Here is a 21,666-nt window from a genome sequence, read left to right on the forward strand (position 1 = left end):
CAATTCTCAGCTGCTGATCCATCCTACTCTCTCTTCTACCGGAGTCTCTTGTGCAGAATAGAGTCTAAAACCAAAACTACAAACCTGCTATTCCTTTTTGTTAGAAACATCACCTGCCATCTTTGGGTTGGACATTAGATCCACTTCCTTAAAAGCTGCCGTGTGTCTCAGGGCAGCGTGCGTCACCTTTTCCTCACATTCTAGGCTATGTCTTGGCAACATTATTTGCCTGTCAGTCCTTAAATTTAATAAACCAAACTGAAGAACGTGCCACGACCCCTCAGCTACCACAGTTGGAGGTCTGCTGCTCTGTGCACACTTTCTTATGCCAGGCTCTTCAGCAGTGCCCTCTCGCACTGCCCTCTAAGCCAAATGCTAGATCTCTACACCAACAGCAAACCCTTTGAATCCCAGGAGACTAATTATATTTTCCTCCCAGCTTTGCTATTCCAGTTTTTGGTTTAACCTTTTTGTTAACACATGATATTTGCCACAAGAAACACCTTCAGCAGTAGAAAAGTATTTATAAATGGATCACCTGTCCGTGTTGATGCATCAAGAGATTTTCGCAGTTCCTCCGAATAAAAACCACCTGTGAATGCCTCTCACTGCCTCTGTTTACCAGGGGCTTTCAAGTATTTTGTGGTTCAGCCCCCTTCCAGATACTGTACTGCTCACGTTTGTTTCGTCTCAAGGAACATGCCCCTTTGCTTCTGCCATTGTGCTATTTAATGAACACTGTAGATGTTTCTCTTCCATTTTTATGGTGACTTTCATTTTCACCTGTTTCACTGCAGGAATAACTGGATCCTCTCAGCTCTGTTGAACTGGATGCCTGTTGTGATCATTGTCCCCACGGCGTGCCGTCCAGAGGTGATGATGCTGTCTGTGGTTTCTCTCTGAAGGAGGCATACTGGCCTTCAGAAGGTGACACAGCCCCTTTATCCCATATTGGTGGGACAAGCCTATAGACAGAAATCCTGATATCAGCCCTGGCTCAGAAACTGAAGAGCAGGAGATCCTGCAGCCTGTCTCACAGGACAAACTCAAAACTTGATTGCATAGGATATATAGCATAGGCTATCATATTTTGGTTGCAGGGAAGTCTAGCAGACATCATCATCATCATCAGTGCAGGTGGGAAATACAAATGGGAAATACAGCCCTCTTTTTTTGGGGGAAATTTTGTTCAGCTGAGTTCAAGCTAACAAGAAAAGTTTGTATTAGAAAAATAAATCAGTTTTCAGTGCCATAGGACTGTACAACAGATTTCTCACAAGTTTGGATATCCAACCAGCTAAGAAAAGTCAGCTAAAATTGTCCAGCTTCTAAAGGCATGTACAGGTTTAATAATGAAATTTAATCCCGTTTCTCAGCTATAGGATATTATACAATTGAACTTAGATGCAACTTGGCCTTTTCCACTATGAAGCAGTTGACTTTTCATCTACTGCCAGTAATAAACTACCCATTTCAGAAAAGGTGGCTCATTAATATAAGATAAGGACCATCTATATCACTGTTAAAGACACTGATAATGGGATTTACTTGTTATTTGGATCCTGGCAACAACTGTAAAAATAAAGAAATACAGTGACTACAATGAAATAAATTAAAATCACAAAACTAAATTGCAATTTTCGTGCCTATTCAGATGGACAAATTTCTACATGAAAAAGAATATCAGGTGTGCCAGAAGCTTTATGTCTGCACTTTTAAGAGGAAAGCTTAGACAAAGACTCTTATCAGTAGGGAAACAATAAAAGAGAAAAGAGAGAGGCTTTCATTAAATCTGAAGCTAACAAGTTTGATTTGATCTCACTTCCAAAGCAGAAAATCAGTTCCTGGCAGTCAATATAGGGGAGAAATATGAAGAGGCAGAATCAAACTGTTACTTTTGTAATATATTGGTTACACTTCCATCCAGATGTGACTAATTATTTGCCTTGTCTTACCTTCCTAAAGTAACTTATGAGCAATTGGATGCGGCAGTAGAACAACAAAAAGGAAATTCACAGTACTTCGTAGTAGAACAAAGAGCTGAAAGAACCTTATGAAATTAGGACCTCAAATTGGTGGTAAGGGGGGTAGGCAACAATCAGCATCCTGAGGGAGAACAGAGGCAGGTAGTGCATTTTCTCTGCCATTGCTGTGATAAAGTACACATACTTGATTGCAGAGCTTTTCAGCAATGGAAGAAGTTTTTCCCCAAAGGAGTGTTGATGAGCAGTGAGACAAATATGTCTTAAGGACCAAGTAAATGGTGAGCATTTTGTGAGCATCTCATATGTGTCCAAGTGCACTGATGGGTAAAGATAAACCTCACAGATCTTCAGCATCAAAAAGAATAGATCAGGATTAAGAAGTTCTTTCCCTAGGGTGCATTTGTATAGATTTTTCCTTCTTAGTCTTGATTTATAATCCCAAATTCTAGAGGAGGGCTGCCAAGAATTTTGAGACGTTTTTGTGCCAAAAGCGCCAGTTCGGCTGAACTGAAGCTTCTGATAAGAGGGATGATTTTTAAAGGATTGACTGATAGGGAACTATTTTTTTAACTTTGTTTCATGTGGAAACATTTCAGTTTTACATTTCCTATGTGAACTGTTCTTCATCTATTGTTCAAAGCAAATTTCAAAATTTGAAACATTTTGAAACTCATTACAATAAAAAATAAAAGTGATGGAAATCAAAATACAGTGTTTCAAAATGAGGAAATTGTACACAGATTGATTTCTTTATTTTTTGTTTATAGAAGTTTCTGCTTTTCAGCTTAAGTCAGGACACCAGACCTTAAAAAAAAGCAAAGGACCTCTTTATAGAGTATGATAAAAAAAAGCTAAAGACCTCTTTATGGAACAGGATATGTAGAGTCAAGATGACTATGCTTGAGATCATGTTTTACAGCTGTTTCCTGGAGGGGAAAGCGAGAGGCTCTTTAGAAGTTACTGATGTTATTCTGACTGGAAGACGGCATCTTGGGCACATGGCCATTAATGAGACTAAGCCTGCTTTTTCCACAACAGTCAGGTGCTGGGCAAGACAGATCATGCATTTCTTCCCACAGGTCATTACGTGACAGAAATATTTTTTGCTTCTTCTGTATTGCTATGACTGGGAAGAAAAAAACACCCAAATCAAAACTAAAACATGCACACACAACAGTAAAACTGTAATACAATAATAAAAAACCAAACCAGAACACCCTTCAAAACTAGAGGTATGTTGTTTTCTGTAACAAGCAGACCACCTACTAGCAAGCAAGGAGGAAAAAGCATACATGTGTGAATACAAAATGTTGTTAACGTGGGTTTTAGTCACCATAGCAGTGAGAGTGCCTGTGCCAGTAGCCTGGGCACGCACGAAATCCTGGACTGTCTACCTACAAAATCAGTGCTACAGCTTAAAAGTGTACTTTTAACCTTTATATAAACACAGCTTGTGAAAAGCTTGGTTTGCAAGTAATGTTATAATTAAAGGCTAGGGGTCTTACGGTGTGTGTTTATATTGTTTCTTCTTCCTCCAAAATGAACCTTATTTCTGGCTGGACACGCACTCCTAAGGTTTTTCCCTGTAAGCATTTACTACAAATTAGATTAAGAAAGGTACAGTCAGAAAAAAAAAATGTTGTTTTCAGTTTGGTGGTTTTTGAAAGCTATCTCGATTCCATAGATCTCCCTGCATGCATGGGAAATTCGTGGATTTAAAAACACATTGAAAAGCCATAGGCAATGTCTTGGGTTTGCACTGTGAAGGTGCAAGAGAGCAAAAACATCCTGCAAATGGCATTCCGTTATGAATTTTTGTCCTGCATTTCATACACAGACAGACCCAAAAAAGGAAGTGAAGAGATTTTAGTAGAGAAGCAAGACCATCTGGAACACAGTTTGGCTGGAAAGGAAAAGCAAACCCCTTCAAACAGACACTAGGCACACATCTGTAATAGCTGAAAGATACACTGTCTGCAGATGAAAACTGGAAGTTCAGCTTTGGACCGATACCAAGACTGGGCAGGAATAGCTGAATGGTCTGAGATGCTATCAAATAACATACAGATCATAGTAAACCAGAAAAAAACCAAACTATGAAACTCTTAGCAAGAGCGAGAGACTGCGTGGCTGTTTCTAGCACACCTTCCTTTCTTTGTGCAAACGATTGTACCTCTGATCCGAGCGTGTTGTTGGACAGATATGCTTCAGCCATAAAACTGCTAAGCCAGGGACAGCTCTTCTCTCGAGGCTAGGGCTGTTCATCCCCTTCAGGATTTATACGTAAGGGCTCTTTCTGAAAAAAAGGCTTTGTTCATTGCCTGGGTGCCAGGTTGCAGGGTGACTATGCCTTAAAATGTAGTGAGGAGGCAACTAGCACTAAATCTGGCTCTCTGAGCTCACCTGCAAATCAATTCTGTGCCCACCTGTCTGCAATGAGGGGCTGCCCAAAGCCTCCCACAGCTTAAATCCTGATCTGGGAAGGAGACCTCCTCAGGTGAGCATGGAGGGAGTAAACAGCTCGGTGGAGTGTGAACTGGCTGCAAAGGTGCTTTGCTGCAGGTAGGCATGTTCCAGGGTAGATAAGCAATTGTATAATAACCAGAACTTATATATGCAATAAAGGATCTCACCTGTGGTCTGTGCCTTCATATGCCACGCTTACAAATCTTGCTAAAATGTTTATGGTTCTGCAGAATAGAAAAAGTACCCAAAACACTAACTTGCAAAAGACCCCTGGATGATTTTACAACATCTGACAACTTGCTGCAACCCACGAGTGGTTTCACCTTAGGGAGTTGGTGTGTTTGGTGTACCCAGCTTGTCACATGCAGGGGGGTTCACTGACTCCCCCAGCTCAACAGAGATGGGCAGTGGCAGTTCAGGCTGCCAGAGGGAAGGAGGGCACTGGAGAAAACTATAAGGTCCTTCCCAAGGGATAGCCATTTCTTGTGTTTTTCAGTATACAACAGCTAAATATTCACATCATGTTAGTATTGCCTTAATAATGAATAACTTTTACTGTTTGAGGGTTTTATGTTGTTTTCTCTTACAAGTCCAAATGTTTTGGTTTTGTTGTGTCTGCATTTGGACAGAAGTAGGGGTCTTGTGAATGCAGTGAAGGAGATTCACAATAGCTGTCGTATCTTTCTGGTTTTGTCAAGGATTTCTTTCATCCTATTGTAGAACTCAAGCAGCCTGTCTGAGTCTCAGCTTTTTTGCCTGTACGATGGCAAAACTGCACTTGCCTGCAGAGCGGAGAGGTGGAAGGGTCCTGCCAGTGGTGGCTGCAGTAGGACAAGAAGCACCAAAGTGTTTATTGATCACCATACAAGTAGACCAGTGAATTCCTCTGATACTTTTCCTATTTGGAAATGCATCATCTTTCAATGATTCTTTTAAAAGTCATCACCATATTCAAATGTTGAGCTTTGCTAGGCAGAATCGTTATAATTTATTCCAAAGTACAGGGTTAAAGGCCTCCCTCACAGAGAGAGAGAGACTGCATAGTTGTATTATCTGGTATTTGTATTAGCCAAAAGGTGGGTTAAGCTCAGCTTACTCCTTAGGCGTAATGAACCACAAATTACTATAAATATTCACATCCTATCAGCAGCTGTCACATCATCTTAGCAGCTGGCAGGGGGTACAGCTAGAAATCTTTGACTGTCCAAAGAGGAGAGTGGAGTCTGAAGTAATATAAAGTCATCACCACATAATTGAAAGAATAGATTCATACCAGCCTTAAAAAGTAAACAAACAGCATCACTGTAGTGAGTGTATATTTATATTTAGAAGTTTCATTTTCTGTGCTCTTCTGCCCTCTCAAACCTTTCAATGGAGTCTGGTAGGCATGATTTAATTTCTGATGCTTTAAACAAATATGCTACAAAAGTGCTGCCTTCTCTTAATGCAGCTCTGTCTGGGCAACGCTGACACACTCCTGACAACGTTAACTCTTGTGATCCATTGATATGGAAGTTTACACATTAAGCACATTTGCAAAGACCTGCCAGAAATGAAAAGCAATTTGAAGTGGAATAGGTGTAATGAGTATTGTCATCTACTCAGCACATATCTGAATGCAGTTTTCTTTCACCCCTTGGACACATTCGGTCTACGTAGTTCAAAGTGTTAATTTGTTATCTTCTTCCGTCAGGACTAAATACACACATAGGACACAGGTGCACACCATAGTCATCCTGAACTGAGACACAGGCTCCTGAGTGGTTGTGAGTTGGGGCTCCGCTTTGCAGAGCCAGAAGACTGCGGGGCAGGACTTCCAGGACATCATATCTGGCTTTACTCAGGAGAAGTTTCTTTGGCAAAGGCTCAATACCTGTTTCGTTAGACGAAACTCAGAGCCTGTCTTTCCATAAGGAAGCAAAAGTAGTATCTTCCAGTAGACAGCCTGGAAGTTCCAGATGGTGTCTTTCAAGCTAAGAAATTCCTGCTCCAGATGTCAGGGTTTTGGTACTCCTGCGTTTCCAGAAGGTCCACATCCGACCTGGTGGGAGATGAGCAAAAAAGAAACATTGAAGGAGCTCACCTTTGGGCAGGGTACACCTCGCACATTCAACTTCTGCAGCTGACACAGGGGTTGGTTGATCTGCCGCAGACCCAGCCTGGCAGCCCATCCCGGTCCAGCTACCGGTGCTATGTGTGACAGAGATGGCAGCAAAGTGGCATCAGCTTGGCACGGGCAGGCTTGTAACCTGAGAGGAGGACATCACCCTGGCACAGCGCAGCACCCGGTGCTTCTAATTGTATGAACAGTTACGCTGGCACTTCCACAGCAAACTCAAGAGGGATATGAAGGCTGGGGCTGAAGAGCAGGAGAGATGTGTGTGGTGTTTCTGGTGAGGGCTGGGACCTTGAGGGTGCAGGACTTGCTTTGGGCTCTCACCCAGCAGCTGAGATCTAGTAGAAGACCAGCCACATCTCTCCAAAGTTTCCCAGCTACCAGGCTACTCTGAAGTTAGCCAGCTGATTTCCGTGGCATTTCTGCATGGCTGAAGATAGCTGCAGCAGCGTATCCCAGCTGTCCACCTTGTTTTAGTACCAGCAAATCCTCTTTTAACGCCTCTCCCAGGAGACTACTCTCCCAGACAAACCTGTCAATGTAAATACACATGGTCTACCAAGGTGAATTTCATCAGTGTCTGTTTCAGGAAGGAAGGAGATGCTTCAGAGCAACTAGAAACTGTACTCCTGGCCTCTTTCCTTTTATTTCCTGAACCATTTTCAAAACAGCTGTCACATATTCCTCTTACATTTTATCATCTCATCTCAGGACATGCAATAGATATATTCCTGAGTTCCTGAGGGGACAAAGATTCATTATAAAGAGATTATTTAAAAAAAAAACTCATAGGAAAGAGAAAGAAACCCAGATGTTTTTCATGCTAGTGAGGCAAATTTGTAGGAAGAGATCATTTTATTAGGCTGGCCTGAGTAAGCTAGGAAAAAACAGAAGAGCTTTTAGATGTGAGGAATCATCAGAGACAGCAGTGTGTCAGTGACATTTTAATAGATGTATTTGCTTCCCCAAGAAAATTTATGGCTCAAACACAGTAACCTTAGGCAGTTTCTTAACTGCAACTGGGCTTGAAAGGCAGAAGCAATTTTAGCATACTATGAGCTAGCCCCTAGAGAGACCTTTTCTGCACATCTTTTTCTTGGTTTGATGAATCCACTAAATATTTTTAGATACTGCTTACATCCCTAATAGCCTCCTTGTCTCTTCCCCTCACATTTTTGTTATTTTATTAGAGTATCTTTTTGGTTTACAGGATAAATTGTTCATGTTAATGCGTAAGTTGCAGGGGGTGTGGACTATCTGAGACCCAAGCAAGCTTTCTTACTTTTGCTTGGCAGTTCCCATGGCAGCATCTGTTAGCTCTCCCTTAATCTAACTTCTATCTGATTTACCTCCACTTGCCTCTTCTATTATCTCCTCTTGTCACCAATTTCCTCTTTCCTAGCATCTGACAAGTTGACTAGCACCTTCACACAGCAACTATCACAGCTCCTCCAGCATCTTTCAGCCCTTGCTGACAGCTGAATAATATGGTATCTGTCCTGTTTCAGAACTGTCATTCCCACATAATAATTTTCAGAGAATAATTTATCTGATGCCCTTTGTTTCTTTTTCCTCTGTCTCCCAATTCTCTGTAGTCAGTTTACAGTTTTTTCCAGTATTTACTCCCCAGCAATTCATTCTGACTTTGTAAGTGGAAGCAAGAAGCTGAATCAGTTCCACCCAGATTCTGAGCTGTGTATTTTGGGAGCGGGGGTGGTGTTCAAGTCTCACGACAGAAAATTATTATCTTGTCTGACTGGCAGGTAATACTTAGGGTCCAATTTCTGCAGTGCAAACATTTGCATGGCCTGAAAGTAATTTATATAAACATTTGACAACAATTGCTTGGAATTTACTATGGCTGAAAACATTCACATCAGTAAAATTAATTCAGTGAAATGCTTGTAAAAAGCCACATTGTTATCTCTCTAGAAAGAACGGAAACTTTTTAATAATTGGTATTTTTATTGAAGTCTCATTTTCTGCAAGAATCTCAGCTTTTGCTCAAAATAAGTCTATTTTTGAAGATATTTTTATCAGAAAAAAAATTGAAAATGTGATCTATGTCCTAAAGATTTAAAAAAAAAAACCCAACAAAAACAAAACCAAAAAATCCCTGACCGAATACAGTAAAAAGGTATATATCTCTTTAAATTTCAATCTTCTGTGAGCCAGGCTTGTAACAGCTTAGTCCAATAATACTGAAGAAAATGTATTCAAACCAAAAGCATGCTTTTAATGATTCTTGGGCTATTTTTGTAACACTTGACAAACCTGTTCCCTTTTTAAAAAGTCAGGTATAATGCCTCTGCTGTTTAAAAATAGATAGACATAAAGCACAGCATTGTTATATACTCAGTATGGTTCCCAAATGCATCCATGTGCTTCTGATTCTTGCAGTTGTTGAAGAAAGGGTGTCTCTTTGCCTTTACGTTTTGCCTGCAGTTCCCACTGCCTGTAGTGACCTTTGTGGAAGCTGTTTCTATCCCATTGGAAAGTTATCGGCCTGTATAAAACCGTGTGGAGCTTAGAGTGTCCCTGAGAAGCCATGATGCAGCAAAGTCAGTAACTATTCCAAATTGAAGGTATGCCTGTGTCCAAGCAACTCACGGCCTTTGTGGGCCAGTGGCAAGCATCTCTTTCAGCTGTGTTCCAGTACTAGTTCGCCATCCACCCCTGTCACCCATGTGCAGGGCACCCAGGAAACAGCAGACAGTGATGTCTTAGAGAAACACCGTGCTGTCGTGCTGGATTACGTGGAATTGCAGACTGGCTGACGAGGGATGGCACCCTCAGAGATCATCTGTTCTGCCCCCCTGGTCAGGGCAGGGTCAGCAAGAGCAGGTTGCTCCAGCCCATGTCCAGCTGGGTTTTAATAGCTCCATGGATTGAAACTCCACAACCTCTCCGGGCACCTGTGCCAGGGCTTGACCAGCCTCCCAGTAAAGAAGTGTCTTGTTATGTTTGGTGGTACCTCCCAGTTTTCAGTTTGTGCCTGTTGCCTCTCATCCTGTCACTGGCTACCACTGAGAAGAATCTGGCTCCATAATCTTTACTCATCTATAAATTTCATCAGGTATTTATATATATATACACACACACACACACCCCATATATAAATACTATCAGGTATTTTTATACATGGAGAAGATCCCACTGAGTCTTTTCCAGGCTGAACAGTCCCAGCTTGCTCAGACTCTCCTTGTACATGTGTATACATGTGATGTATACCCACCAACCATTTTACGTGCTCAGCTGCATCCCTGGAATATTCTAGATCTTTCTAGATGCGTGTTTATAGAACATGGGTACTTCTCTGATTTATGAATGTACCTGTGTATGCTCTGTATGCTCAATAATTTTAAAATGTCATTATGTTCTTACCTCTGCATCTACAGCAGATAGATACATACTGGTCAACAAGATGTAAACTACACTAGCAGGGTCTTCCCATATACCTGAAAAAGTAATGAAAAATGACTCAGATTATATTTTGTGTATTTGATACAACCTCAGTGGCAAAGCTCTAAAGCAAGTGACCCCCACCCCTCCCCATTCCCTGCAAGAATTTCAGAGGGGAAAGAAAGCCTAAAAAAGGAGGGAAGCCCTATTGATATCCCATAGGAAAGAGGGAAGATTGGAAGAAAAAAACGGTGAGCAGACCTGAAATGTGTGTGTGGCTGATGCTGCTTCATTAGCTCTGAGAAGAATTTCTGTTGAGAGCCATCCCTTAAAATGAAGCAAAGCTTTTTAATGGCAGCAGAGCCTAGGAGCCGGGGTCAGCTGGCCTGTCAAAATGTCTGGCAGTAAATGGATGGGAAGAAGAGCCCCAGCGCTGGGCACAGCAGTGCCGCCCCGAGGAAAGAGGAGCTGAGGAAGCCCCCGGTGTCCCTGCCACCTGCGGGAAAACACCTGCTGGAGCTGCTTTTTGTGGTCTGAAAAATTAGAGTGGAGACGAGGGCTTTCCTGTCTGTTGGGACCAGCAGAAGCAAAGTGTGGCTAATGTCACAAGGGCCGAGAGAAAGTCCCTTGGCACAGCTGGGGTGCCAGCCTAAGCCACAGCACCTAATGGCTCCAAACACCCAGGCGAGGGTTGCTCTGGAGGGCACAGTGACAGTTGCCCCACCAGAGGACAGAATAGGGTAAAAAAGCTATAGGTAAGCTTAGATAACTTATGCTGCCCTTTATGTTGACCTGCAAATGTTATCTTTTTTATCCTCAACTAAAATAATGTGAAGGCAATTGATTTATGTCTGAGAATGAATTGGGAAAATGAAGTCCCTGAGCACGAGGATGGTTAGGCGTCACTTTCTCATGGAGGATGAGAAGCAGAAGAAGGGAGCCAAATGACCCCATTTAAATATGGCACTCCCAGCCGAGTCCTGGCAGAAGGGGTAGGCGGGAAAAGGAGGCACATTTAGATTGCCTATCTGCAGCCATTGGCTTGGTTTAATTTTAGCAGGTTCCTTGGGTATTACAGGACAGAACCGCTCCCTGCAGTCAAGGTTGTTCTGACAGAATCATCATAAAACCATTAATTGTACAATCCTGTCTAGCTACTTCTTTGGGAGTGTTATCTCACTGCACTAAGAGCCTGTGAACAAGTATTTCCTATCAGTTGTGTAACCTAGGTAATGTCCTGAAGTAGAAGGTGCTCTGTAAAGGGCGGAGAGCCCCAAAACCAGAGCGAGCTCCTTGCCAGTGACACGTGAACCTCTGCCTGCCCCAGTGGGATTAAGCCTGGGTGACAGGGAAGCCCCTCCAGACAAACCTGGCTGAGCTAGGATGGAGCTACACATGCCCTTAAGTCCACGGCCAGGCTGTAGGGCTCTGCTGTAACCCCGCCGCTGAAAGAGAGGTGACACCAGGAGGCCAAGACCATGCCATAGGTACGTTTCTGCCAGAGCAGAGGCAGCGCAGGGACACCTCCACGCCCAGGCCTTACAACATGGAGGCCACCTCATGCACAAGGCAAGGCTGGACCACCTCCCACAAAGGGCATCCATCAACAGTGATCATAACTCTCATCGTTATCATCGGTCATGATCCATCAGCACCCGCTGGCAGCAGCAGTGGGGTGGGGAGGGATGCAGCTGGGATATCTGGCACCCTGCCACTCCTGGCTAGTTTGCACATGTGCATGCATCACACATGAAGTGCCAAGTCCCTTCTCCTCTCCTTTCTCGCCTAGCCTCCAGCATCCAGCTCCAAGGGCCCAGCACCAGGCGCCTCGCTTACTTTTCACTGATGGAAAGCCCCTGGGGGCTTTTCTGGGGAATAGAAATGTGGAGGGAGGAGGCACTTGATCAACCTAACCACAGTGAAGCCCAAGAAACGGCTACACAAAACTTGTCACTACAAGATCTCCTTGGGAAACCCGGGTCCAGTTTTCTAGTTTACTAACGTGTCTGTGAAGATGGGAGCCCCCTTCAACCAGCCGAGGGCGTGGGTGAAGCCGTGCTGCTCCTCAGTAAGGGGGTAACACCTGGTGCTGTTGAGGTGCTGTCAAAGGTAGCACCCTGCTTTACCATACAGTATTATCACACTCTGCCTCCAAGTTTCAGAGCCGTGTGGATATTTGCAGAATGAAGAGGGTAGCTTATTTTTTGCAAATTTCTTTCATTTTCCCTCACCTGCTTTGACTAACATTTGAGCACATTGGCATTTCACGTTCCCATAGCCATTCTGCATATACTATTTTGTCCTTGAAGAGTGCTTCTGTCTGATCACATTTCCCAGATCTCTTTCTTCTCTAATCCAAAATTAGACCTGGACAGTAAATGGTTTCTTCTGCCTCATAGAAATCTTTTGATATGAAAAAAAAATTTAAAAAATTAAGCTTTGGAAAATGGAGGTCTTTGAAAGTAGGGCTGAACAGAGAAAAACTAGCTAGAAGACAAATGATGGGGAGAGGCAGCGTGTGGGCTTTGCATAAAGCTGTGCAAAGCAAGAACTCCACTGAAACTGAAAATCAGGGTTGTTCTTACGAAAAGTTTTCATTTTAACAAATATGCCACTTCTATGATGACAAGATTATTAAGTAAAAAATCCTAACCACATGTACCCCCAATTCCCTTCTACAACTATGCAGTACCTTTCTTTCATTTCTCCTCAAAATACCTGTAAATTTATCTTCCTGTTCTCCCTTTCTTAAAAACAAATGAAGCAGAATAATATTCATAATTCTGTAAAGAAAATTACTTTCGATCCTATTCCCTTGCATATTATTTTTGTAAGGGTCAGCCATGAATCAGTCTCTCTCGCTGCATTTTTTCTTTGCAGTGAAGTGGTAAAATGTTGAGTGCTCTGTAGCTAGAAATGTAATTGTGTAGACATAAAAATCATACCCATAACCATCCACAGATACTTATTTCAAGATGTGTCTGTGTCCTTCAGAGCAATAACTATAGCAACTGAGAACGGGACAGGGGGAGCTTAAATGTTGTGACTCATTTATTTCCAGCAGATGTAATACACTTCAGAGAAACCATAGTGGTCATAACGTCAGGGACACTGTCATGTACTGGAGAAGCTTTAAAGCCATTAAAATCAAATATGAACCATTAAAGCTGTTCAGGTGTTTTTCAACTTCTTATTTAAGGCACAGACACCAAAGACTGCAGTTGTGTTATTCTGTCTGATGTCTAGTAACTCTTTAGAAAAAAGGCTGTGCTGTCAGGCTGTGTCTTCTGTAGGAATAAGGAAAACCAACCAAAGTTGAGCAAACATAATTTTTTGATGCTGTGATTTATAATGTTCATGCTAGGTAATTCAGTTAAGATGTTAAAATTTGTAACACTTTTTACATGTGAAATAGTAGCACATTCTTGCAGCAAAAGGATTTTTATTCAATACCAACAGATAAACAGTGTAACATGTGGGGTACAGTTAAAGATCCAGAGCCCAGAGGGGTCTGCTAAAGAGGACCAGCCTGTGCCCAGTGCAGAGGGAAGGGGCCAGACCTGGAGGGAGGGCGGTGTGGAGGCAGAGCAGGTGGGGAAGGAGTAGCTGGCTGGCCAGCCTGGTGCGGGGACTGCAGCTGCTGCGCAGAGCTTGCAAAAAAGTGCTTTTTCTTTGCAGCCAGTTGAGGAACGGGATGTGGAGGTGAGAACAGATGGAAAGTGTCTTTTCCCACAGAACAATATGGTTTATAAATGACTTAAGAGCCATAGACAAAAGGAATGTGAGACATCCAAAGTGCCTCATATGTAGTATGTTTCTGACAGGTAACTGGTACAGCTAGAGACAAAGAATCAGATGGATGCCCATAGAGCAATATGTTCTTAGAAACTGTCTGGAGGAAAGCAAGGCTGTAAATCAGAGTCCTTTAGGAAGATGATGAGTATCTTTTCATGGGTATGTGCTGAGAAATGATGGCTTTTGCTTATGCAGCACTGCCTGTGTTTATCATGAAGAGGTTTTCAAAAGCTGCTGGACCCCTTTGGCACATCACTGCTTCAAGCATCTTTCTTGCGATGACAATGAAAACTGTCACACAGCATGGAAAAGATTCCTGCATCAGGTATTATTCTCCACTAGAAAGCTATACCGTAGTTTAAATTAGCAAGGCGCTTCTGAACCTTTATTTAAAATGTGTGTGCGCTGACATCCCAAGAAAAGATTTTCTTTATTTAATTGCACTGTCAGCGCCGATGCTTTCAGCTAAAACCACTCGGAGTTAGACCTTTTAATAGAAAGTGACAATTTAAATTGCCACGATAGCAGGATAAATGGTGCTTAAAGTCATTACTAACCTGATGCTGCAGTTGGCTCCAGACCAGTTTATTAAAGCAAAAGAAAGGTGGAGGGAGTAGGAGAAGAGGAAATTAAGTGGTGAATCATTAATTCTTTTTGGTACTCGCTGTAACAACAGCTGCGATGAACGTGTTTACCCGTACGAGGGGACATTGCACAACCCCATCCCCGCTCCGCACCACCCAGCATCCCTCGCCGATGGATCGGCGGCACCCCTGGCACCGGCTTTCCCACGGGACGGGGCCCTGGTCCCCCGGCTCGCTGCCGCGGCGCGCCGGGTGGGCAGCTGGGGCTCGGCAGGCGCCCCCGGCCCGCAGCGCCCGGGCAGGGGGTCCCCTCCCCCCGCTGCCAGTGCCGAGCCGCGCCAGGCCTGTGGCCCGGAGCCAGGCGGCTGGTGCCGGGGGGGCGATGCCCGTTCCCTGCGGGGCGGCCTCTCCTCCATCGTGCCCTGGTGAAACACCGCTGCCGGCGGGGTCCCCCGGCCGCTGGCTGCCGGCGGGTTTAACGCGGGCCCCGGCGGCGCTGCGCCCCCCGGCGGGCAGGCGGGGAGCCACGGGGGGAGGGCCGGGGCGCGGGGGGCTGCCCTGCCGTGCCCGCCCCCTCCGCGGCGGGCCAGCGCCCCACCGGCCTGATCCGGCACCGCCACCTAGCGGCCAGCCCCCGGGCCCCGCGCCCCCCGCCCGCAGGGCGGCCTTGGCCGGGGCGGGGCGGGGGGCTCGGCCGGCTGCCCGGGCGGGCTGGCGGCGGGGGCGGGGGGGCGCGGCGCTGGGCCGAAAGCCGGGGGGAGCGCTCAGGCGGAGGAAGGGCCGGGGGAGGCCGGCGCTGCAGCCGCAGGGCAGCCCGGCGACGCTGCCCGTGCCCCTGGGCGCGCAGGGCCGGGGGCTGCAGCCCCTCCGCGGGGCGGGCTGGCCCGGGCCGGCCGGTGGCCGCGGCGCTTGTGCCGTGGAGGAGCGCGGTGCTGTCCCGGGGGCCGCTGCCCGTGTCAGGGAGCCGCAGATCGTTTGGGTTGGGGAAGACCTTCGAGATCGCCGGGTCCAACCGCTGACCCAGGGCTGCCGCAGTCCATCGCTAAACCACATCCCGAAGCGCGGCACCTACGTGGGGTTTAAACACCTCCAGGGACGGTGACTCCACCCTGGGCAGCCCGTTCCAATGCTTGACCACCCTTTCAGTGAAGAAATTTTTCCTAATATCCAACCTAAACCTCTCCTGGCATAATATGAGGCCGTTTCCTCTTGTCCTGTCACTTGTCATCTGGGAGAAGAGACCAACCGCCACCTGCCTACAGGCTCCTGTCAGCAGTTGTAGAGAGCAATAAGGTCCCCCCAGAGCCTCCTCCGCTCCAAACTAAACAACCCCAGGCACAGAAGTTAGGGAAACCTTTGCATTCAGGGGGCTTTCCAGCTCCACCGGAGCAATTCCCACTTCTCACCCCCTCTGCCTCTTGCTCGGAACAGCTCCGAACAGAAAGGCTCCGGGCAGCTGGAACCTGGCGGGTGAGAAGCACCACAAGCTTCCCGAGTATCCACCGTCTGCCAGGAAAGCTGCACAGTCTTCTCCTCATTTGGAGACACCCCACACCACCTCCTCACTAAGCTCTCAAAGTGTTGGGGTGGTTTTCAGGGTTGGTTTGATGTTCAAACCCTGTCTCTGCAGCCGGGAGCACCACGCGCTGACGGAGCTTCCTCTGTGGTGATGGAGGAAAAGCTGTGCGCTCCTGAACCCTGCCATCGCCATCGCTTGGCCAGTCAGCCGGGCTTAGCCTGATCCTGGCCAGGATGACTGAAAACCAAAAGAAAACCCTGTGCTTGCTGTCCCTTGAACTGGGCAGCCCCAAGAGGGAACGGGTCTCCTGCAGGTTCCTACTGCCGGTCCCACTGACAAGATCATTGATTTAAGACTGGCGAGCCTCTTAGTGCTAATGAGCTAAGCAGTGGCAGGTCTGATGAGGTTTTGGATACAAGAGCGTACTTAATCCTGTGATGGGAAAGAAAATCCTGCCTGCAGGGGGGCAACGTGCTTGGCCAGGGGGTACTGGCACAGGATGCACTGTGTGGCTCAGGGGTTGAGGTGCCCCCAGAACCACAGCGGTGATCTTGCAGCCCAGGAGTGGTCCTGGGCATCCAAACCGTACAAAAGCCACTGACATGTCCAAAGGATGGACATGGTGCCCTCAACGTTGACCCTCTTCCTCAACAGGTCCTCTTCTAGCAATCCAGCCTGTTGGTTAGTGCAGGCAGAGCCTTCATTGCGTGTTAGCTGCCATTTACATTACAGTTCATTGTACATTCTTAAAAAAAAAAAAGGGGGGGGGCGGAATTAATGTTATTTTTAGGCACTTGAAGCTCAGCTCTAAGAGGCTCCTCTGTAATCTGGGGTTGTTTTCAAGTTTCAGAGTCAAGATCAAGGTAGTTTGATTTTCTTTTAAGCAAGACCTGTGACATGCTGAACAGACATTACTTGCCAAATATTTTTACCTTTCAAGCACTGGTGTAGTTCATGAGTGGGTGTATGTTCTGGGGGACATCTCTTACCTTCTCCCACTTGTATTTATTTGAACAGAGATAGCAAATTAAGTCCTTCCCTTCCCTGAGAAGTCAGGGATGGTCCTTCAAGTACAGGGTGTTTCTCTTCGCTGGGAATGGGTCTTCTGCACTGGGAAATGTGATGTAGCTGGTGCCTTACTGCTGGTATCCCCTTCCCAGCCTCCTTGTCTCCCTGCAGCAAGAAGGAAATCTCTTTTTAGCCAGTCCTTTATGTAACCGATCCCCCTGTAAGTGGCCAAGTGGGTACTTGGGTTGCATTTGGTTGTCTGCAGCTCTTTTCAAAAGCTCTCAACTACAAAAAGGGACATGCAGTAAGAAAAGGAATTGCTTCTCAGCCACTCTTGCTAGCCCAGCAGCCATCCCTCTCTCCAGCCGGAGCCAGAGGGGGAGAGGGGGTTAGGGGTTAGCTCCTTCCCAGTGCACAGCAGCCAGGAGGCCCCATGACCCAGCACAACCGATTTGGACTCCCAGGAAGGCAGCCAAACAGGGATCCTCTGCACCAGCTGCACCGGAGCACATGCTCCACATCCACATTACGGGGCAGGTTGTGGTCCATGTTCACGGTAAGAGCTGCTCGGACTCAGCAGTACGGCTCCGTTGTCCCTCCTGCCACAGGCAGCAGCCGATCCTGCCCTCCTTCAGTGTTTCTCTTTAGGCTTGCAAGGAAATCCCAGCACAGGGCACTTAGAGCACGGGCTGTTTGTCTTTCTGCAGTGGCCGGCTTCTCCTGATGCTTCCCAGGCTCTGTGCCTGCACATGTGAAGCATCTGAATTTGTGATGACAGCCCCAAGCCCCAGAACTGCTCTAAAAAGAGGAGGGACAGGGGTCCCCTTGCTCTGCAGCTACCATGAGGTAGTACCACTACCCCAGCTTTGCTGGTGTGTTTTTGCAAGGTGTATGCTATACTATAGAAAGGTCTGTTGTATGGCGATACAGGGTTGTGGGATTTTTTTTTTCCCTGCATCTATCTATGTCAGGTTTATTGTGATACTGGTCAACTGACCAGTGAGGTGACAGCCTTGGGTACTGCTGCAAAGGAGCTCAGTGGGTCTGGTCAAGTGTCAGCATAGCTCCGACTGCCCACAGAGAATTCACACTGCTCCTTTGTAGAGGCTTCCTAGCAAAACTGCTGCACCGAAAGCCTAAGAGGTAGGGAAACTGAAGTACTCTCTTAGTATGTCCGTGATAGGTGAAATGGTATTAATGATACTATGATTACGTTAACAAATATAGTAAATAAATAAAGTATATATTAGTTTTCTCAGTTTCAAGTACTTCCCTCTTAGTGCTCTCTGTTTCTGCCAGCGATTTGCCCTGGTGTAATGTCCCAGCTCCCATACCTGTGAGTGCTTGTTAGTTATGATTCATCCTTTCAAATGGATACAATCCTGGCATTCCTTGTTTTCCTGGCCTGCCAGACAAAACACATCCCAGTCTAACTTTTAGTTAGTAAAGCCAGCTTTACAGTATCAGCCTTAAAAAAACCTCATGATTCATGCCAGTGCAAGAGAAAAATCAGCTTGGTGTTTTCTCCTTTTTTTGCATGTCACAAAAGTGTCTTTTCATTCATATGTGTTTCAAAGGACTTGTCTTGTCCGTTGGGTGCAAGTAGGAAACATCCCTGGAGGACATTGCTACCTCCAAGTGCCATGGGACATGCTCTGGGCACCATGCCACCAGGTGTGGGTCCCCTCTGGGGCCAGTGTAGCACCTGGCAATCCCAAGACTTTCTGTTTCCTAAGGCCTGAACACCTCTGTGGTCCCCATTGGAAACGCCCTCATCAGGGCCGGTGCTCTCTGGTGATCTGTTTTGGGCTTTGATTATGGAATGTAAGTTTTTCAATCAAAAATCTGGTTTCAAGCACTTGGCTCCTCAAAATAGAGTCCAGGATGCTCAGCCAGGCACCTCAGCCCGCGGCCAGCACGGGGGTGCTGGCATCTCAGGGTGGCGGGATGGACAGGCACCCCCCAGGCAGGAGGCCAGCAGAGACAAGCACCACAATGGGAGTCACCTCTCCTGAAGTTCATGGCACTCCACTGTGGAGCCGGTTGAAATCAGCCTCAATCCATGGTTAAACTGCAGTGGGAAATCAGGTGAGAGACAGAGCAGGGCTGAGCAGGTGTGGTGGTACATGGGGCTTGGGTACGGGGGGCTGTGCTTTCACACCAGCGACAGCATACGAGGTCTGCGCTCCCAAGGTCTTCCGTGAGCTCCTTCAAAGCTAAGGCACATTATGTATACGCCTGCATCTGTAATACAGGATGCGTTTGTTCTGTTTACCTCTTTTTCTGTTCCCTTCAGGTTCTTGGTCCTAACGGCAGCACTTCTTTACCCCAATATTTTGCCTGGATTCATGCCAAGATGACCTGCTAAGTCTTGTCTTCAATAGAACAGTAACATTTTCCAGATTTGTGGAGTTTCTGTGGGATTCTGGTAAATATTACAGAAGTCTGTATGCTACATGGCCTCTGAAACACCTGTGCTTGCAGTTTTTAAAGTGCTCATCGCCTATGGAAATTAATAGTGTTTTGATTGCCATAGGTCTGGAAAAAAACATCCCCAGCCTCATTTGATACTTCTGCTACTTTCAGGAAAAAAAAACCAAACAAAAAACCCAAACACAAAATGCTTCCTGTTTCTGCATCAGCATTTCAAGGAAACCAAAACAATCAAACCCCACTTCAAACTTCACCTGGTGAGAGGTTTTGGCCATGCTGCCTTTGACATGTATTGACAGCTACTTCTTTGGCCCTGACCACCCTGTGACTTGCTTATTGGTTCCAGTCAGCCGCTCCTCGGTCAGTTTTCTACCTGCCATAATTGTGAATGGATTAATTGTGTTCCCTATTAATGATATATTACTTAATTTCAACTACTGCCTTTAACAAGCCAGCGAACCACAGTGAGCTGTTAGCCAGCTGCTTCTTTTCCTAATTAGTGGCACAGCCTTTGGGCTCACAAATAAGGCTGCCAAAGAACTCTGAGGTTGGCCTCCTGGCTCTGGGTGCCTTTGCTGCTGTTGTCCCAGTGAGGGGACATCGCCTGCACAGGCTGCAGGCACCTGAGCAAGCTGAGGAGCCTTCAGTAGAACCTGGCAGCAAAGCAGGGAGGCTTTCACAGCTAAGGAAATCCAAGTGGAAGGGTGGTAGATCTAAGGGGCAGGTGGGATTTGCTGGTCTGCATGAGCTAGAACTGGTAACTGCTCCTGGCTCTTCCTCAGAGCAGCCAGAAACGGGTGTATTTATCCTCCAGTGCCCTGAATGTCTCTGGTACATAACATACGGTTGCATGATGGATGGTTGAAGAATATCAGGTAGATGGATAAAACAAGAAAACAAATCAAATCAGAAGCAGATTGCTGGTAACTAAGCATGGCAGCTTCTTATTGTGAAGAGTTGCCCAATGCCAGTCTGGCTGCACAATGAACCAAGATGAGTGCACGAGTCAGCATTTCCTAAAGGCATCCAGTGAGAGTGAACTAATTGGACTAAATATCCCGAAGATATCTGGGCCAGCAGACACGCCACCTCCACGGTTCACCTCCTCCCTTCTCAGGCAGGTACAGAGGGCAGCGACACCCAACAGCACCTCGGTCATTAGGTCAGTGGCAGCAAGGGGTTGATATTTGGTCACACGCACCACTGGAGTGGGATAGCTTGTGTCAGATGAACTATTACCAAAATAGAATCATAGAATCATTTCACAGACAATTTAAGATCTTTGAGTCCAACCGTTGACACAGGACTGCTGAAGTCCACCACTAAACCATGTCCATAAGTGTCACAGCTACATGTCTTTTAAATCCCTCCAGGAACAGGGACTCAACCACTTCCCTGGGCAGCCCATTCCAATGCTTGACAACCCTTTCTGTGAAGACGTTTTTCCTAATATCCAATCTAAACCTCCCCTGGCACAGCTTGAGGCCATTTCCTCTTGTCCCATCACTTGTTACTTGGAAGAAGGGACTGACACCCAGCTGGCTACAACCTCCTTTCAGGTAGTTGTAGAGCACAAGGTCTCCCCTCAGCCTCCTTTTCTCCAGGCTAAACAGCCCCAGGTCCCTCAGCCGCTCCTCAGACTTGTGCTCCAGACCCTTCACCAGCTTTGTTGCCCTTCCCTGGACACACTCCAGCACCTCAATGTCTTTCTTGCAGTGAGGGGCCCGAAACTGAACACAGTGTTCAAGGTGCGGCCTCACCTGTGCCACGTACAGGGGGACGATCACTGCCCTGGTCCTGCTGGCCACACTGTTTCTGATAAAGCCAAGAAGCTGCTGGCCGACTTGGCCACCTGGCCACACGGTTGGCTCATGTTCAGCTGGCAGCAGTTCCCACACGTGCAGTTAAACCGCGCTGAAGCACTGGTAGAGCACTGGAAAAACAGCTGTGAGCCCTCTCCCTCCCCACTGCTGGCCAGTGCCCGCCCTGCCAGGGAGCAGCAGGCAGGGCAGCAGGCAGGGCAGCGGGGACAGGCAGGGCGGCAGGGTCAGGCAGGGCGGCAGGCAGGGCGGCGGGGACAGGCAGGGGCCCAGCACAGGCATCGCCCTGGCTGAGCTGCACTGCGCTGCCCGGCGGGGCGAAGGGAGCCAGGCTCCCACCAGCCCACGGGGGCTCACACACCTGAAGAGGAGGCACCGGGAAACGTATTTTATTAATTTTGTTTCAATGAGAGCAATACACCTCATTCAGCTAGAGGAGGGGTGGGGGCTTTTTGAGACAGTGTAATAGGTAACCGCCTTGCTGAAAAACATTAAGGCATTCCAAGCTGTTAAAACAGACAGGAATCCTTTGATGCAT

This window comes from Falco rusticolus, chromosome 2 (assembly GCF_015220075.1).
Source record: "Falco rusticolus isolate bFalRus1 chromosome 2, bFalRus1.pri, whole genome shotgun sequence".
Classification (NCBI taxonomy): Eukaryota; Metazoa; Chordata; class Aves; order Falconiformes; family Falconidae; genus Falco; species Falco rusticolus.